The sequence below is a fragment of the Triticum dicoccoides genome, chromosome 3A (assembly GCF_002162155.2).
Source record: "Triticum dicoccoides isolate Atlit2015 ecotype Zavitan chromosome 3A, WEW_v2.0, whole genome shotgun sequence".
Taxonomy (NCBI): Eukaryota; Viridiplantae; Streptophyta; class Magnoliopsida; order Poales; family Poaceae; genus Triticum; species Triticum dicoccoides.
The window spans coordinates 283,696,609-283,714,131 of NC_041384.1; positions in this window are offsets into that span (position 1 = coordinate 283,696,609).

Below are 17,523 nucleotides of genomic sequence, written 5' to 3' on the forward strand. Positions count from 1 at the left end.
ATTTTCCACGCCGTTTTTTTTTAGTTTTTTTCGAAAAATCGTCTATTTTTCGTCGGTTTTTTTTAGATTCGGTTTTTTTAAATAGATCAGTTTTTTCGGTTTATTTAAATAGCGAGCGTTCGTCCGTTCGTTCGTTCTAGCGAACGTTCGTCATTTTTTCTTTTCTCGGATTTAATCCGCGATTTTTCTGATCGCGATTCCTGATCCGATTTTTGTTTTAGTATAACTTTTCGTTCGTTTATCGGAATCAGGCGATTCAAGCGCCTGGAGTTTCATCTCGAAACCCTCTATCCATTTAACCAACTTAAACAAGATTTTGCTACTGTAAAAATTGCCCTAGATCCAGATTAGTAGAACGAAGTTGTTTTCTTTCGCCGTTTGACTTTCGTTGTTTCGTTCAATTTGATTCTTTTTGCAAACCGGAGTTCTTAAGTTGAACCTTCTGGTTAGATCTCTTATTTGAGTTTTACCCGTGCATTAGATGAGTACTTATTATATGCTTATTTGTTTGTCTGCGATAGAATACCCGGAGTGCGCCGCTTGTTATTTCGAATCTCTAGGTTTCGCGGATCATCAGCAAGGCAAGTAACACTTTGATCATACCTTTTCTACTACCCAGTTTTATTGCATTAGATAAAATCCTCACACATTGCATGATTAGGATCTAGTTAAATTGTGGGATGGGAAGTAGTTGAGGTAGTACCTATTACCTATTTATTATCAAACCTTTGGGAGTTACTTCCGCGTTTGCTTATTATGACATGCTATGCTAGTAGACGTGGATCGGGTGAGTGATATCCATGACAGATGTGAGTTTTGTTAATTAATGGTTTATCTAAGGTGGCAATTTAAACACACATCTGGGCGGATTGAGGCACCTGGGTATTCCAGGACTTGCCTGTTTTCTTTTGGACCGCCACCCAGGCTCAAAGGGATCATGAGATTTTTCATGCTAGAAACTTCTGTGTGCAGCCACAAGCTATTATGGGCTCTAGCATAGTTGACTAAGTCGTGCGAACTCTTACAGTGGTAGACTAGCAAATGTAGGGGATGTAGGTGGTACGGTCTACCCGATCGTAAGGTGCTAGCGCTTCTGAAAGACTATGTCTCGGTCATCCGTCTTCTCAAACATCTTGTAGTGTGAGAAACCAAACGGAGGTGATTGAGTCTTGTGGGGAAAAGTGCGCAAACCTCTGCAGAGTGTAATAAACTAATCATGGTTAGCCGTGTCCTCGGTTATGGACATCTTGAGTATCTAGTACCTGGATTTTCATGTGAATCTCAACATGTTACTCTAAATTAATTTTGTTGGGTTTTGTTTAATGATGATGCTTAATTGGGATTGAGGATGCTGTCAACCATTCTCAATGTTTAACAACTACCATGATAGTTAAATAACATTTATTCCTTTGTAGTAGGGAAAAATTGGCTTTACACAAAACTGTAACCATAGAGCTTTCCACCAGCCAAATATGCATATAGTATAGTTGTTTCATTCCATTACTCTCTATGTGTTACCTTGCCAGCATATTCCATGTGCTGACCCATTTCGGGCTGCAACGTTAATGTTGCAGATTTTTCAGATGATGATTAAGGAGTTTTTAGGTCGTGGTTCTATACTCAGTGATGTCGTTGGAGTTGATGGACTCACTTATCTTTCAAGCCTTCCGCTGTTATCGTTATTAGATGGCCTTAAGCCATGTTTATTGTAATAAGTTCTCGTTTGAGACACTCGATGTAATAAGTGTGTGATTGCTACTCTGTTATAAATCCTCCGAGTACTGTGTGGTGTCAGCATTACTGATCCAGGGATGACACCGGAGCACAGAGATCAGACTGTTTGAGGTCTGGTCGCTATAGAGATGGTATCAGAGCACACGCTGACTGTAGGAGACGACCACTAAGTTAGAGACCTAGATCACTATTCACTCTCTTCTCTTCTGACCTCTCATCTTTTCTACTCTTTAGGATGGCGGATGCAAGGAACAAGTTCACGCAACCCGATGAAGATACACCCTTTGGACGTCACTTGAAGGAAGTCACTAGATACGTGAACATAGGAATACCAAGCTTCACCGGAACCTACAACGCCACTTTACCTGAAGAAGAGCGCTGGATGATTCAAGTTCAAGTTCCAGGAAGGACGTTCATGCCAGTCACTGAGCCCATAGAGTTTTCTTTTGATGCACCAACTTGAAGTTTGGGAATGAGCATGGCAGCTCACATCGCCATGGGACGCATTGGAGAAGTCTACCGCAATGACCTCAAGGATACAATCTACCAGATTTGTGGGCGCCGAGATGAGCACTGGAAGATGATCAGCACCAGGAAGGATAGATCAATTGCAGCTTTTATCCAGGAGCTAAACCAGCACATTCGACGACAGGAGAACCAGATGTGTGCCGACATGATAGATCTGAAGAAGGCTAAGACTAGAATCAAGGAACTGGAGGAAGAACTCAAGGCTACACGTGAAAGATTATGAAGAAGAAATTGAAGTATTGGTGGATAAGAATGCCGACCTAACAATGAATATTGGAATATTTATGGGAGGCCCTACACCAGTAGAGGAAGACGAAGAACCCAAGGAGATTAGCCCGGAAGACTACATCATCATCGGCGACACCGATTCGGATCCAAACGGAAGCGATGATGACTATGTTGATGAAGCTGGAGCAGATATCATGGAGTCTGCAACCGAAGAATATTTCTAGTAGACCACCTCATCAGTAGTAGTAGTCCACCATGTAAATATAGTAGTCTGAGAACTTCTGCGATAGTTAGATCGATTGTATGCCCTTGTTTGATTGAATGAAGTGAATTGTTTGATTTTGCCTCATGTGCATATGGGTAGTGTTTTCTCTTTAGACCCCCTCTATTCTTACATCTCATCTTTTCTAAACCCTCAGATGCCTCCGAGACGTGACCCCGGATTTACCTTTCCACCGGAGCTCACTCAGTTGATCCAGCAGCAGAACACATTGATGCAGTTGCTAGTCCAGAATCAGAATCAGGGGAACAACAACAACAACCCACCACCACCACCACCACCAGTTGACCACTTAGCCCGTTTTCTTAGGCTGAATCCGCCAGTGTTTTCTAGTAGCACCGAGCCGATAGTAGCAGATGATTGGCTCTGCAAGACAGCTAGAGAGTTGACCACAGCAGGATGCACAGATGTGGAGAAGATGAAGTTTGCCGCACATCAACTTGAAGGACCAGCAGCATCATGGTGGGAGAATTTCACAGCCACTTTCCCTGTCGACACTTTCACATGGGACCAGTTTCAGCAGGCTTTTCGTACTGCACATGTTTCAGCAGGAGCTATGGCCATGAAGAAGCATGAGTTTCGCAACTTGCGCCAAGGAGGACGGACAGTTGGCCAGTATGTGGAGGACTTTAGTAAGTTAGCACGTTATGCCCCAGATGACGCCACTACGGATGCAGCTAAGCAAGAGAAGTTTCTGGAAGGACTGAATGATGAGTTGAGCATGCAGTTGATGGTAGCAACCTTCAACAACTACCAGGAGTTGGTAGATCGTGCTCTTATGATTGAAGGGAAGCAGCAGCAAATTGAGAATCGCAAGAGGAAGTATGGACAAGGAAAGTACACTTCAGGAACTCAGTAGAAGCCACGTTTTACCCCTAGACCGGGAGGACATTTTCAGCATACCCATGGAGGAGGTAGCTCGCACAATCACAATGGCACCAGGAATGGTAATGGAAATGGAGGAAGCAAGGGCCAGAATCGCACCAACCCATCAACCCCAGCCAACAAGGACCTGAGCCAAGTCACTTGCTTTAATTGTTCGAAGACCGGACATTATGCCAATGAATGCCCTGAGATACAAAATGGAAATGGCAATGGAAGCTCTGGGAAGAAGCTGAACCCTTTTAATAGGGGACAAGTGAACCACGTTAGCGTGGAGGAGGTTGAAGCTCAGCCTGATGCAGTAATAGGTAAGTTTCTGGTTAAGTCATTTACTGCACTCGTTCTTTTTGATACTGGTGCATCGCATTCATACATCTCCAGGGGATTTGTGGATAAGTATAACCTACCAATCCAAGCCCTTAGGTCACCCATGTTAGTAACCTCGCCTGGAGCAGAGTATGTGGCTAGTCTATGGTGTGATCGGTTACCATTAAGGATTGGTAACTATGTTTTTCCCTCAGACCTAATAGTATTGGAATCTCAAGGATTGGATGTGATATTAGGCATGGATTGGTTATCAAAGTATGAAGGAAATATTGAATGCGCTAGTAAGTCAATTTTGCTTACCACCCCAGAAGGGAGAAGGATCAAGTATGTATCCTGACATGTGCCGAAGAGGACTCAAGTAAATTGCTTAACAGGAGTTGTGCAGGAGGAAGTACCAGTGGTAAGGGATTTCCCTGAAGTATTTCCAGAGGAGTTGCCAGGCATGCCACTGGATAGAGATATTGAGTTTTTGATTGAGCTATTGCCAGGCACCGGGCCAATATCAAAGAGACCATATAGGATGCCAGCAAAGGATTTGGTAGAAATTAAGAAGCAGATTAAGGAGTTACTGGATAAGGGATATATTCGCCCAAGTTCTTCGCCTTGGGGATCGCCAGTACTTCTAGTGGAGAAGAAGGATGGATCATTAAGGATGGTTGTTGGTTATCGAGGATTGAACAAAGTAACGATTAAGAACAAGTACCCACTACCAATGATCAATGATCTGTTTGATCGATTGCAAGGAGCTAAGGTATTTTCCAAGATCGATCTGCGATCAGGATACCACCAGTTGAAGATTCGAGAACAGGATATTCCTAAGACAGCTTTTACCACCAGGTATGGGCTGTACGAGTATATCGTTATGTCATTTGGTCTAACTAACGCACCTGCCTATTTTATGAACATGATGAACAAAGTATTTATGGAGTTTTTGGATAAGTTCGTCGTAGTGTTCATTGATGATATCCTGGTTTATTCGAAGAATGAAGAGGAGCATAAGGAGCATTTGCGTTTGGTACTTGGAAAGCTCAAAGAACATCAATTATATACCAAGTTCAACAAATGTGAGTTTTGGTTGAAGGAAGTAGGATTCCTCGGACACGTTATATCTGGAGAAGGTATAGCAGTAGATCCTACCAAAGTAGATACCGTGACCAAGTGGGAAACGCCAACAACAGTTGGAGAGATCCGGAGTTTTTTTGGACTCGTAGGATACTACCGGAGATTCATTGAGAATTTCTCAAAGATTGCGAAGCCTATGACGGAGTTGTTGAAAAAGGATACCAAGTTCATATGGACTGAGGAATGTGAGGCCAGTTTCCAGGAATTGAAGAAACGTTTGGTTACATCACCTGTGCTGATTTTGCCAGATCAGACCAAGAATTATGAGGTGTATTGCGACGCTTCACGTCGAGGACTTGGAGCAGTGCTTATGCAGGAAGGGAGAGTTGTTTCATATGCCTCAAGACAACTGAAGCCTCATGAGTTGAATTATGCGACGCATGATTTGGAGTTAGCAGTCGTAGTGCATGCTTTGAAAACATGGAGGCATTTCCTCATTGGAAACCATTGTGAGGTGTACACGGATCATAAGAGTTTGAAGTACATTTTCACATAGAAGGAGTTGAATCTCAGACAAAGGAGATGGTTGGAACTCATCAAGGATTATGATATGAGATTGCAATACCATCCCGGAGGCTAATGTAGTAGCTGACGCCTTAAGCCGTAAGAGCCATGTCAATACGTTAATGATGGGAGAAATACCCAAGGAGTTAGCAGAAAATCTTCGTGAACTATGTTTGAAAATAGTTCCAAGAGGCTATGTAGCAGCATTGGAGATTCAGTCAACCTTGATGGATAGAATCAGAGAAGCTCAGAAGACTGACAAAGAGATTGCCGCTATAAAGGAGAAACTGAGCAAAGGAAAAGCTAAAGGATTTCGTGAGGATGAGCACGACACCCTATGGTTTGAAGACCGTGTTTATGTGCCCAATGACTCGGAGATCGGGAAGTTGATTCTGCAAGAGGCACACGATTCACCATATTCGATTCACCCAGGAAATACCAAGATGTATTTGAATTTGAAGGATATTTTCTGGTGGACCGGAATGAAGAAGGATATTGCGGAGTATGTAGCAGTTTGTGATGTATGTCAGAGAGTAAAGGCAGAGCATCAGAAGCCAGCAGGATTGTTACAACCATTGCCGATAACCGAATGGAAGTGGGATAAGTTAGGCATGGATTTTATCACGGGATTACCCAGGACTCGTTCAGGCTACGACTCGATTTGGGTTGTAGTTGATCGATTGACGAAAGTAGCTCATTTCATCCCAGTAAAGACCACTTACACCAGTGCTAAGTTGGCAAAGATATACATGACCAGGATCGTATGTTTGCATGGAGTTCCAAGGAGTATCGTATCAGATAGAGGAACCCAGTTTACCTCAAAGTTCTGGAAGCAGTTGCACGAAACTTTGGGTACTAGGCTAGAATTCAGTACAACTTTTCATCCACAGACAGATGGACAGACCGAGAGAGTCAATCAGATTTTGGAGGATATGCTGAGAGCTTGTGCGCTAGATTACGGATCTAGTTGGGACGACAAGTTGCCATATGCAGAGTTCTCTTACAACAACAGTTACCAAACCAGTTTAAAGATGACCCCTTTCGAAGCCTTGTACGGAAGGAGGTGTAGGACATCGTTGTCATGGGACGAAGTTGGAGACCACCAGTTGTTTGGACTTGACTTGATTAAAGAGTCTGAACAGAAGGTGAAGTTGATTCGCGATAGGCTCAAGGTAGCCCAGTCCAGACAGAAGAGTTATGTAGATTCTAAACGCAAGGAGACCGTTTACGAAGTCAGAGATAGAGCTTATCTTCGAGTATCTCCACTTCGGGGAACAAAGCGTTTTGGAGTTAAAGGGAAGTTAGCGCCACGATTTGTAGGACCATATCGAGTTTTGGAGCGTATGGGAGAAGTGGCCTACAAGTTGGAATTATCTGAAGGATTGTCAGGAGTTCATGATGTGTTCCATGTTTCTCAGTTGAAGAAGTGCCACGCGGAGATGGCTGACATACTGTTGAGAGACACAGTGCCTTTGGAAATTATTCAGTTGGATAACGATTTGACCTACGAGGAGAGACCCGTTAAGATTCTCGAGTTTGCCAATCGAGTCACTCGCAGCAAGGTTATCAAGTTTTGCAAAGTTCAGTGGAGCCACCACATAGAGGATGAAGCCACCTGGGAACGAGAGGAAGAATTGCTCAAGGACCACCATCACCTATTTCCTAGCCAACCCGAATCTCGAGGGCGAGATTCATCTTAAGGGGGGTAGGTTTGTAACATCCCAAATTTTCAATTTGGAATGTTATACATTAGATTATCATTGCATATCATATTTTATTTTTGCATTTTGGTTAATCCTAGAAATTCTACGCAACTCAATGACCCACGGAGAGAGTTGGGGATTTCGTTATTTTCATATTTGAGTTTTCTCAAATTTTGAGAATAGGATCATTTGATTTTAATTATTTTATCATCAATTATTTCTATTACAAAAATATGAGAGAGGGAATAAAATGACTTTCCCAAAATAAAGAAATATTGAAGATTTAATAATAAAATCAAATAAGATTTTATTTTGGAGTTTTTCGGTGTTTTATTTGAATTTAGGAAAAATGTGCGTTTTTCAAAATTGCATTTAGGCTCCAAATAAATGTTCACCTTGTGAGGCTTGATTTTAGAAGCCCATGAAAATTTATTTCGGAATTTTTGGAGTCCGTTTAGTATTTCTTTTTATTTTTCTTCTACGCGTAAAAAAACGAACCGACCTACGGGCCGTGTCCGACTAGGACTCCGGCCCGGCTAGCCTTTATAAGCCGGGGGAGGCCCAGCCCCAGCCGAAACCCTAAGCCGCCCAGCCCCAGCGCCCGCCACCGCCAGCGCCAGCGCCGCCGTCGTCCCTCCGCGTCGTCGCCGCCGCCCCGCCGCGCCGTCGGACGCCGCCGCCGCCGCACGCCCGAGGTTCGCTGCCTCGTTTTCCGCGCCATTTTTTTAGTTTTTTTCGAAAAATCGTCGGTTTTTTAGAATCGGTTTTTTATAAATAGATCGGTTTTTCCGGTTTATTTAAATAGCGAGCGTTCGGCCGTTCGTTCGTTCTAGCGAATGTTCGTCATTTTTTTCCTCAGATTTAATCCGTGATTTTTCTGATCGCGATTCCTGATCCGATTTTCGTTTTAGTATAACTTTTCGCTCGTTTATCGGAATCGGGCGATTCAAGCGCCTGGAGTTTCGTCTCGAAACCCTCTATCCGTTTAACCAACTTAAACAAGATTTTGCTACTGTAAAAATTGCCCTAGATCTAGATTAGTAGAACGAAGTTGTTTTCTTTCGCCGTTTGACTTTCGTTGTTTCGTTCGATTTGATTCTTTTTGCAAACCGGAGTTCTTAAGTTGAACCTTCTGGTTAGATCTCTTATTTGAGTTTTACCCGTGCATTAGATGAGTACTTATTGTATGCTTGTTTGTTTGTCTGCGATAGAATACCCGGAGTGCGCCGCTTGTTACTTCGAATCTCTAGGTTTCGCGGATCATCAGCAAGGCAAGTAACACTTTGATCATACCTTTTCTACTACCCAGTTTTATTGCATTAGATCAAATCCTCACACGTTGCATGATTAGGATCTAATTAAATTGTGGGATGGGAAGTAGTTGAGGTAGTACCTATTACCTGTTTGTTATCAAACCTTTGGGAGTTACTTCCGCATTTGCTTATTATGCCATGCTATGCTAGTAGACGTGGATTGGGTGAGTGATATCCATGACAGATGTGAGTTTTGTTAATTAATGGTTTATCTAAGGTGGCAACTTAAACACATATCTGGGTGGATTGAGGCACCTGGGTATTCCAGGACTTGCCTGTTTTTTTTGGACCGCCACCCAGGCTCAAAGGGATCATGAGATTTTTCATGATAGAAACTTCTGTGTGCAGCCACAAGCTATTATGGGCTCTAGCATAGTTGACTAAGTCGTGCGAACTCTTACAGTGATAGACTAGCAAATGTAGGGGATGTAGGTGGTATGGTCTACCCGATCGTAAGGTCCTAGCGCTTCTGAAAGACTATGTCTCTGTCACCCGTCTTCTCAAACACCTTGTAGTGCGAGAAACCAAACGGAGGCGATCGAGCCTTGTGGGGAAAAGTGCGCAAACCTCTGTAGAGTGTAATAAACTAATCATGGTTAGCCGTGTCCCCAGTTATGGACATCTTGAGTATCTAGTACCTGGATTTTTATGTGAATCTCAACATGTTACTCTAAATTAATTTTGTTGGATTTTGTTTAATGATGATGCTTAATTGGGATTGAGGATGCTGTCAACCATTCTCAATGTTTAATAACTACCATGATAGTTAAATAACATTTATTCCTTTGTAGTAGGGAAAAATTGGCTTTACACAAAACTGTAACCATAGAGCTTTCCACCAGCCAAATATGCATATAGTATAGCTGTTTCATTCCATTACTCTCTATGTGTTACCTTGCCAGCATATTCCATGTGCTGACCCGTTTCGGGCTGCAACGTTAATGTTGCAGATTTTTCAGACGACGATGAAGGAGTTTTTAGGTCGTGGTTCTATACTCAGTGATGCCGTTGGAGTTGATGGACTCACTTATCTTCCAAGCCTTCCGCTGTTATCGTTATTAGATGACCTTAAGCCATATTTATTGTAATAAGTTCTCGTTTGAGACACTCGATGTAATAAGTGTGTGATTGCTACTCTGTTATAAATCCTTCGAGTACTGTGTGGTGTCAGCATTACTAATCTAGGGATGACACCGGAGCATAGAGATCAGACTGTTTGAGGTCTGGTCGCTACATACAGAAACCTTTCTTGCAACATGGAGAATGTTGCAAGAAAAATAATCATCATCCCTGCCATCACACCATCGTCGGTGAGCATCGGAGCTCCTGCCAGGTCGGCTCGCCTCCTCTCCTGCAACCTCGTCTCCATCCTCCTGTTCGGCGAGGTGAGAGCATTATGTGTGGTCGATGATCATCGTGGAGGCAGTTGGCAAAGCCAGCTAGCACGCCCGACCCCGGCTGCAACCTCGCCGCCATCCTCCTCTCCGGCAGGTGGGCGGTTGTTGGCACTGGTGCCGAAGCTTCAAGTGACATGCGTCTTTGGTTTGCTGTTACGAGGATCACTCCCTCGCATTTGTCTTCGTCGGTCTGCAGCAGACCAATTGTTGTGCTGGTAAAATTGCAACAATGAGCTAGTTGCAAAACTAGTGGTGGTGGCCCATGGGCATGTGTCAGGGAAGATAGCGAATGTTGGAGCTGCGATCCGTTAGGTGATTAGAACCTTTTTCTTTTCTATTTTTATTACTTAATTAACATCATACCTCTCTCTTTATTCCTTTTTCATTAATTAAAGAACTTGGGTCCATGAACTCTTTATTCACTAGAGGAGGCTTTGAGGATTGAGAAGAGAAATAAAGAGAAAAAAGAGGCACGCTTATTTCGTCTATCCCTTCTGTGACGGTATGGTTTCAGGGCGACCTTCAAAACCTTCTAGAGTTTCCGTCGGTGGCTTCCTGACTTGACGTTTGTGTGAGGGACTGGATTGTGGATGGTCAAAGCACACTCAATCTAGAGTCCATCTCAGCACGGAGTAAGAGGCACACGACACAGTGCATGAGGCAAACGGACAGCGGCTCCAGCATTAGGGAGGAGGGGCAGCGGTGAATTTGGTGCGGTGGGGGCACCATGGAGGAGGGGGCGAGGTTTCGCGGCTGGGGAGAAGGTGATTTGGCACCCACGGTGTATGAATGGGGAATTAGGAGGGTGTGTTGGGGAACGCAGTAATTTCAAAAAAAATCCTACGCACACGCAGGATCATAGTGATGCATAGCAACAAGAGGGGAGAGTGTTGTCTACATACCCTTGTAGCCCGTAAGCGGAAGCGTTTATCAACGCGGTTGATGTAGTCGTACACCTTCACGATCCGTCCCAATCAAGTACCGAACGTACGTCACCTCCATGTTCAGCACACGTTCAGCTCGATGACGTCCTCGTCTTCTCGATCCAGCAAGAGGGGCAAAGTAGTAGAGGAGTTTCGGCAGCATGACGGCGTGGTGACGGTGTTGGCGAAGAACAATCTCAGCAGGGCTTCGCCCAAGCACTACGAAAACTATGACGGAGGATAAACTAGAGGGGACGGGGTAGCCGACACACAGCTTGGTGTTTCTTGATATGTCTTGGGTGCTAGCCCTACCCCTCTATTTATATGTTGAGCCTTGGGGTCGAAACTTGGAGTAAAACCCTCCACAAAGTCAGTTTCACCCGACAAGCAAGAGTCCTTCTCGGACTCCAGGGCCAGGCGCAAGGGTTCCCGGCGTCTGGACCCAGACGCCAGGGACCCTGGCGTCTGGCCCCTGGACTCCGCAAAACTTCCTTTTGCGCTTTCCAAAAACCTTGTGGGTTTTCCCCTTTGGCCCAAATAAAGTGTTCTCGTACCCAAACATTTCGGGAAACATCCGGAACCCCTTCCGGTGAATTCCGGAACCCTTCCGGAGACCAAACACTATTATCCCATATATCAAACTTTATCTCTGGACCATTCCGGAGTTCCTCATCATCTCCGTGATCTTATCCGGAACTCCGAACAACATTCAGTTACCAACATACATAACTCATAAATACTATATCATCAACGAACGTTAAGCGTGCAGACCCTACAGGTTCGAGAACTATGTAGGCCAGACCGAGACACTTCTCTGGTCAATAACCAATAGCGGAACCTGGATGCCCATATTAGCTCCTACATATTCTACGAAGATCTTTATCGGTCGAACCGCATAACAACATACGTTGTTCCCTTTGTCATTGGTATGTTACTTGCCCAAGATTCGATCGTTGGTATCTCAATACCTAGTTCAATCTCGTTACTGGCAAGTCTCTTTACTTGTTCCATAATACATCAGCCCGCAACTAACTCATTAGTTGCAATGCTTGCAAGGCTTATAGTGATGTGCATTACCGAGTGGGCCCAGAGATACCACTCCGACAATAGGAGTGACAAATCCTAATATTGAAATACGCCAACTCAACAAGCACCTTCGAAGACACCTGTAGAGCACCTTTATAATCACCCAGTTACGTTGTGACGTTTGGTAGCACACAAAGTGTTCCTCCGGTAAACAGGAGTTGCATAATCTCATAGTTATAGGAACATGTATAAGTCAGGAAGAAAGCAACATCAACATACTAAACGATCAAGTGCTAAGGTAATGGAATGGGTCAAGTCAATCACATCATTCTCCTAATGATGTGATCCCGTTAATCAAATGACAACTCATGTCTATGGCTAGGAAACATAACCATCTTTGATCAACGAGCTAGTCAAGTAGAGGCATACTAGTGACACTCTGTTTGTCTATGTATTCACACATGTATTATGTTTCCGTTAGTACAATTCTAGCATGAATAATAAACATTTATCATGATATAAGGAAATAAATAATACCTTTATTATTGCCTCTAGGGCATATTTCCTTCAATCTCCCACTTGCACTAGAGTCAATAATCTAGTTCACATCGCCATGTGATTTAACACCAATAGTTCACATCACCATGTGATTAACACCCATAGTTCACATCGTCATGTGTCCAACACCCAAAGGGTTTACCAGAGTCAATAATCTAGTTCACATCGCTATGTGATTAACACCCAAAGAGTACTAAGGTGTGATCATGTTTTGCTTGTGAGAGAAGTTTAGTCTACGGGTCTGCCACATTCAGATTCATATGTATTTTGCAAATTTCTATGTCAACAATGCTCTGCACGGAGCTACTCTAGCTAATTGCTCCCACTTTCAAAATGTATCCAGATTGAGACTTAGAGTCATCTGGATCAGTGTCAAAATTTGCATCGACGTAACCCTTTACGACGAACCTTTTGTCACATCCATAATAGAGAAACATATCCTTATTCCACTAAGGATAATTTTGACTGCTGTCCAGTGATCTACTCCTAGATCACTATTGTACTCCCTTGCTAAACTCAGTGTAGGGTATATAATAGATCTGGTACGCAGCATGACATACTTTATAGAAACTATGGCTGAGGCATAGGGAATGACTTTCATTCTCTTTCTATCTTCTGCCATGGTTGGGCTTTGAGTCTTACTCAATTTCACACCTTGTAACACAGGTAAGAACTCTTTCTTTGACTATTCCATTTTGAACTACTTTAAAATCTTGTCAAGGTATGTACTCATTGAAAAAACTTATCAAGCGTCTTGATCTATCTCTATAGATCTAGATGCTCAATATGTAAGTAGCTTCACCGAGGTCTTTATTTGAAAAACTCCTTTCAGATACTCCTTTATGCTTTCCGGAAAATTCTACATTATTTCTGATCAACAATATGTCATTCACATATATTTATCAAAAATGTTGTAGTGCTCCCACTCACTTTCTTGTAAATACAGGCTTCACCACAAGTCTGTATATAACTATATGCTTTGATCAACTCATCAAAGCGTATATGCCAACTCTGAGATGCTTGCACCAGTCCATAGATGGATCGCTGGTGCTTGCACATTTTGTTAGCACCTTTATGATCGACAAAACCTTCTGGTTGCATCATATACAACTCTTCTTTAAGAAATCCATTAAGGAATGTAGTTTTGACATCCATTTGCCAGATTTCATAAAATGTGGCAATTTGCTAACATGATTCGGACAGACTTAAGCATCGCTACGAGTGAGAAAATCTCATTGTAGTCAACACCTTGAACTTTGTCAAAACCTTTTTTCGACAAGTCTAGCTTTGTAGATAGTAACACTACTACCAGCGTCCATCTTCCTCTTGAAGATCCATTTATTTTCTATGGCTTGCCGATCATCGGGCAAGTTAACCAAAGTCCACACTTTGTTCTCATACATGGATCCCATCTCAGATTTCATGGCCTCAAGCCATTTCCCGGAATCTGGGCTCATCATCGCTTCCTCATAGTTCGTAGGTTCGTCATGGTCAATTAACATGACCTCCAGAACAGGATTACCGTACCACTCTGGTGCGGATCTCACTCTGGTTGACCTACGAGGTTCGGTAGTAACTTGATCTAAAGTTATATGATCATCATCATTAGCTTCCTCACTAATTGGTGTAGGAGTCACAGAAACATATTTCTGTGATAAACTACTTTCCAATAAGGGAGCAGGTACAGTTACCTCATCAAGTTCTACTTTCCTCCCACTCACTTCTTTCAAGAGAAACTCCTTCTCTAGAAAGGATCCATTCTCAGCAACAAATATCTTGCCTTCGGATCTGTGATAGAAGGTGTACCCAACAGTTACTTTTGGGTATCCTATGAAGACGCGCTTCTCCGACGTGGGTTTGAGATTATGAAGATGAAATTTTTTCACATAAGCATCGCAATCCCAAACTTTAAGAAATGACAACTTAGGTTTCTTGCTAAACCACAGTTCATACGGTGTCGTCTCAATGGATTTAGATGTTGCCCTTTTTAATGTGAATGCAGCTGTCTCTAATGCATAACCCCAAAATGATAGTGGTAAATCGGTAAGAGACATCATAGATTGCACTATATCAAATAAAGTACGGTTATGACGTTCGGACACACCATTACGTTGTGGTGTTCCAGGTGGCATGATTTTGTGAAACTATTCCACATTGTTTTAATTGAAGACCAAACTCGTAACTCAAATATTCGCCTCCGCGATCAGATCGTAGAAACTTTATTTTCTTGTTATGATGATTTTTCACTTCACTCCGAAATTCTTTAAACTTTTCAAATGTTTCAGACTTATGTTTCTTCAAGTAGATATACCCATATCTGCTCAAATCATCTGTGAAGGTCAGAAAATAATGATACCCGTCGCGAGCCTCAACACTCATCGGACCTCATACATCAGTATGTATTATATCCATTAAGTCAGTTGCTCGCTCCATTGTTTTGGAGAACGGAGTCTTAGTCATCTTTGCCCATGAGGCATGGTTCGCAAGCATCAACTGATTCATAATCAAGTGATTCCAAAAGCCCATCAGCGTGGATTTTGTTCATGCGCTTTACACCAATATGACCTAAACGGCAGTGCCACAAATAAGTTGCACTATCATTATTGACTTTGCATATTTTGGCTTCAATATTATGAATATGTGTATCACTACGATCGAGATTCAACAAACCATTTTCATTGGGTGTATAACCATAGAAGGTTTTATTCATGTAAATAGAATAACAATTATTCTCTAACTTAAATGAATAATTGTATTGCAATAAACATGATCAAATCATATTCATGCTCAACGCAAACACCAAATAACACTTATGTAGGTTCAACACTAATCCTGAAAGTATAGGGAGTGTGCGATGATGATCATATCATTCTTGGAACTACTTCCAACACACATCGTTACTTCATCCTTAACTAGTCTCTGTTCTTTCTGCAACTCCCGTTTCAAGTTACTACTCTTAGCAACTGAACTAGTATCAAATACCGAGGGGTTGCTATAAACACTAGTAAAGTACACATCAATAACATGTATATCCAATATACCTTTGTTCACTTTGCCATCCTTCTTATCCGCCAAATACTTGGGGCAGTTCCGCTTCCAGTGACTAGTCCCTTTATAGTAAAAACACTTAGTCTCAGGCTTAGGTCCAGACTTGGGCTTCTTCACTTGAGCAGCAACTTGCTTGCCATTCTTCTTGAAGTTCCCCTTGTTCCCTTTACCCTTTTCTTGAAACTAGTGGCCTTGTTAACCATCAACACTTGATGCTTTTCTTGATTTCTACCTTCATCGATTTCAGCATCACGAAGAGCTTGGGACTCGTTGCCATTATCCCTTGCATATTCTAGTTCATCACGAAGTTCTAGCAACTTGGTGATAGTGACTAGAGAACTTTGTCAATCACTATCTTATGTGGAAGATTAACTCCCACTTGATTCAAGTGATTGTAGTACTCAGACAATCTGAGCACATGCTTACTGGTTGAGCTATTTTCCTCCATCTTGTAGGCAAAGTAATGTCAAAGGTCTTATAACTCTCGACACGGGCATGAGTATGAAATACCAATTTCAACTTTTGGAACATCTTATATGCTCCGTGGCGTCCAAAACATTTTTGAAGTCCCGGTTCTAAGCCGTAAAGCATGGTGCACTAAACTATCAAGTAGTTATCATACCGAGATTTTGTCAAAACGTCTGCATGTGCTCCTAGTTCTGTCACCTAGCAGTGCATCAAGGACATAATACTTTTGTGCAGCAATGAGGATAATCCTCAGATCACGGAGCTAGTCCCCATCTTTGCTACTAACATTTTTCAACTTATTTTTCTCTAGGAACATATCAAAAATAAAACAGGGGAGCTAAACGCGAGCTATTGATCTACAACATAGATATGCTAATACTATCAAGACTAAGTTCATGATAAATTTAAGTTCAATTAATCATATTATTTAGGAACTCCCACTTAGATAGACATCCCTCTAGTCATCTAAATGATCACGTGATCCAAATCAACTAAACCATGTCCGATCATCATGTGAGATGGAGTAGTTTTCAATGGTGAACATCATTATGTTGATCATATCTACTATATGATTCACGCTCGACCTTTCGGTCTCCAGTGTTCCGAGGCCATATTTGCATATGCTAGGCTCGTCAAGTTTAACCCGAGTATTCTGCGTGTGCAAAACTGGCTTGCACCCATTGTAGATGAACATAGAGCTTATCACACCCGATCATCACGTGGTGTCTCGGCACGACGAACTTTGGCAACGGTGCATACTCAGGGAGAAAACTTTTACCTTGAAATTTAGTAAGGGGTCATCTTATAAAGCTACCGCCGAACCAAGCAAAATAAGATGTATAAAAGATAAACATCACATGTAATCATAATATGTGACATGATATGGCCATCATCATCTTGTGCTTTTGATCTCCATCTCCAAAGTAATGTCATGATCTCCATTGTTACCGACATGACACTATGATATCCATCATCTTGATCTTTTATCAACGTGTCGTCACATGGTCGTCTCACCAGCTATTGCTTTTGCAACTATTGCTATCGCATAGCGATAAAGTAAAGCAATTACATAGCACTTGCATCTCATGCAAATAAAGAGACAACAGGCTCCTGCCAATAGCTGATAACTTCAACAAAACATGATCATCTCATACAACAATTTATATTTCATCACGTCTTAACCATATCACATCACAACATGCCCTACAAAAACAAGTTAGACGTCCTATACTTTGTTGTTGCAAGTTTTACATGGTTGCTACGGACTGAGCAAGAACCGTTCTTACCTACGCATCAAAAACCACAACGATAGTTCGTCAAGTTAGTGATGTTTTAACCTTCTCAAGGACTGGGCGTAGCCACACTCGGTTCAACTAAAGTTGGAGAAACTGACACCCGCCAGCCACCTGTGTGCAAAGCATGTCGGTAGAACCAGTCTCGCGTAAGCGTACGCGTAATGTCGGTCCGGCCGCTTCATCCAAC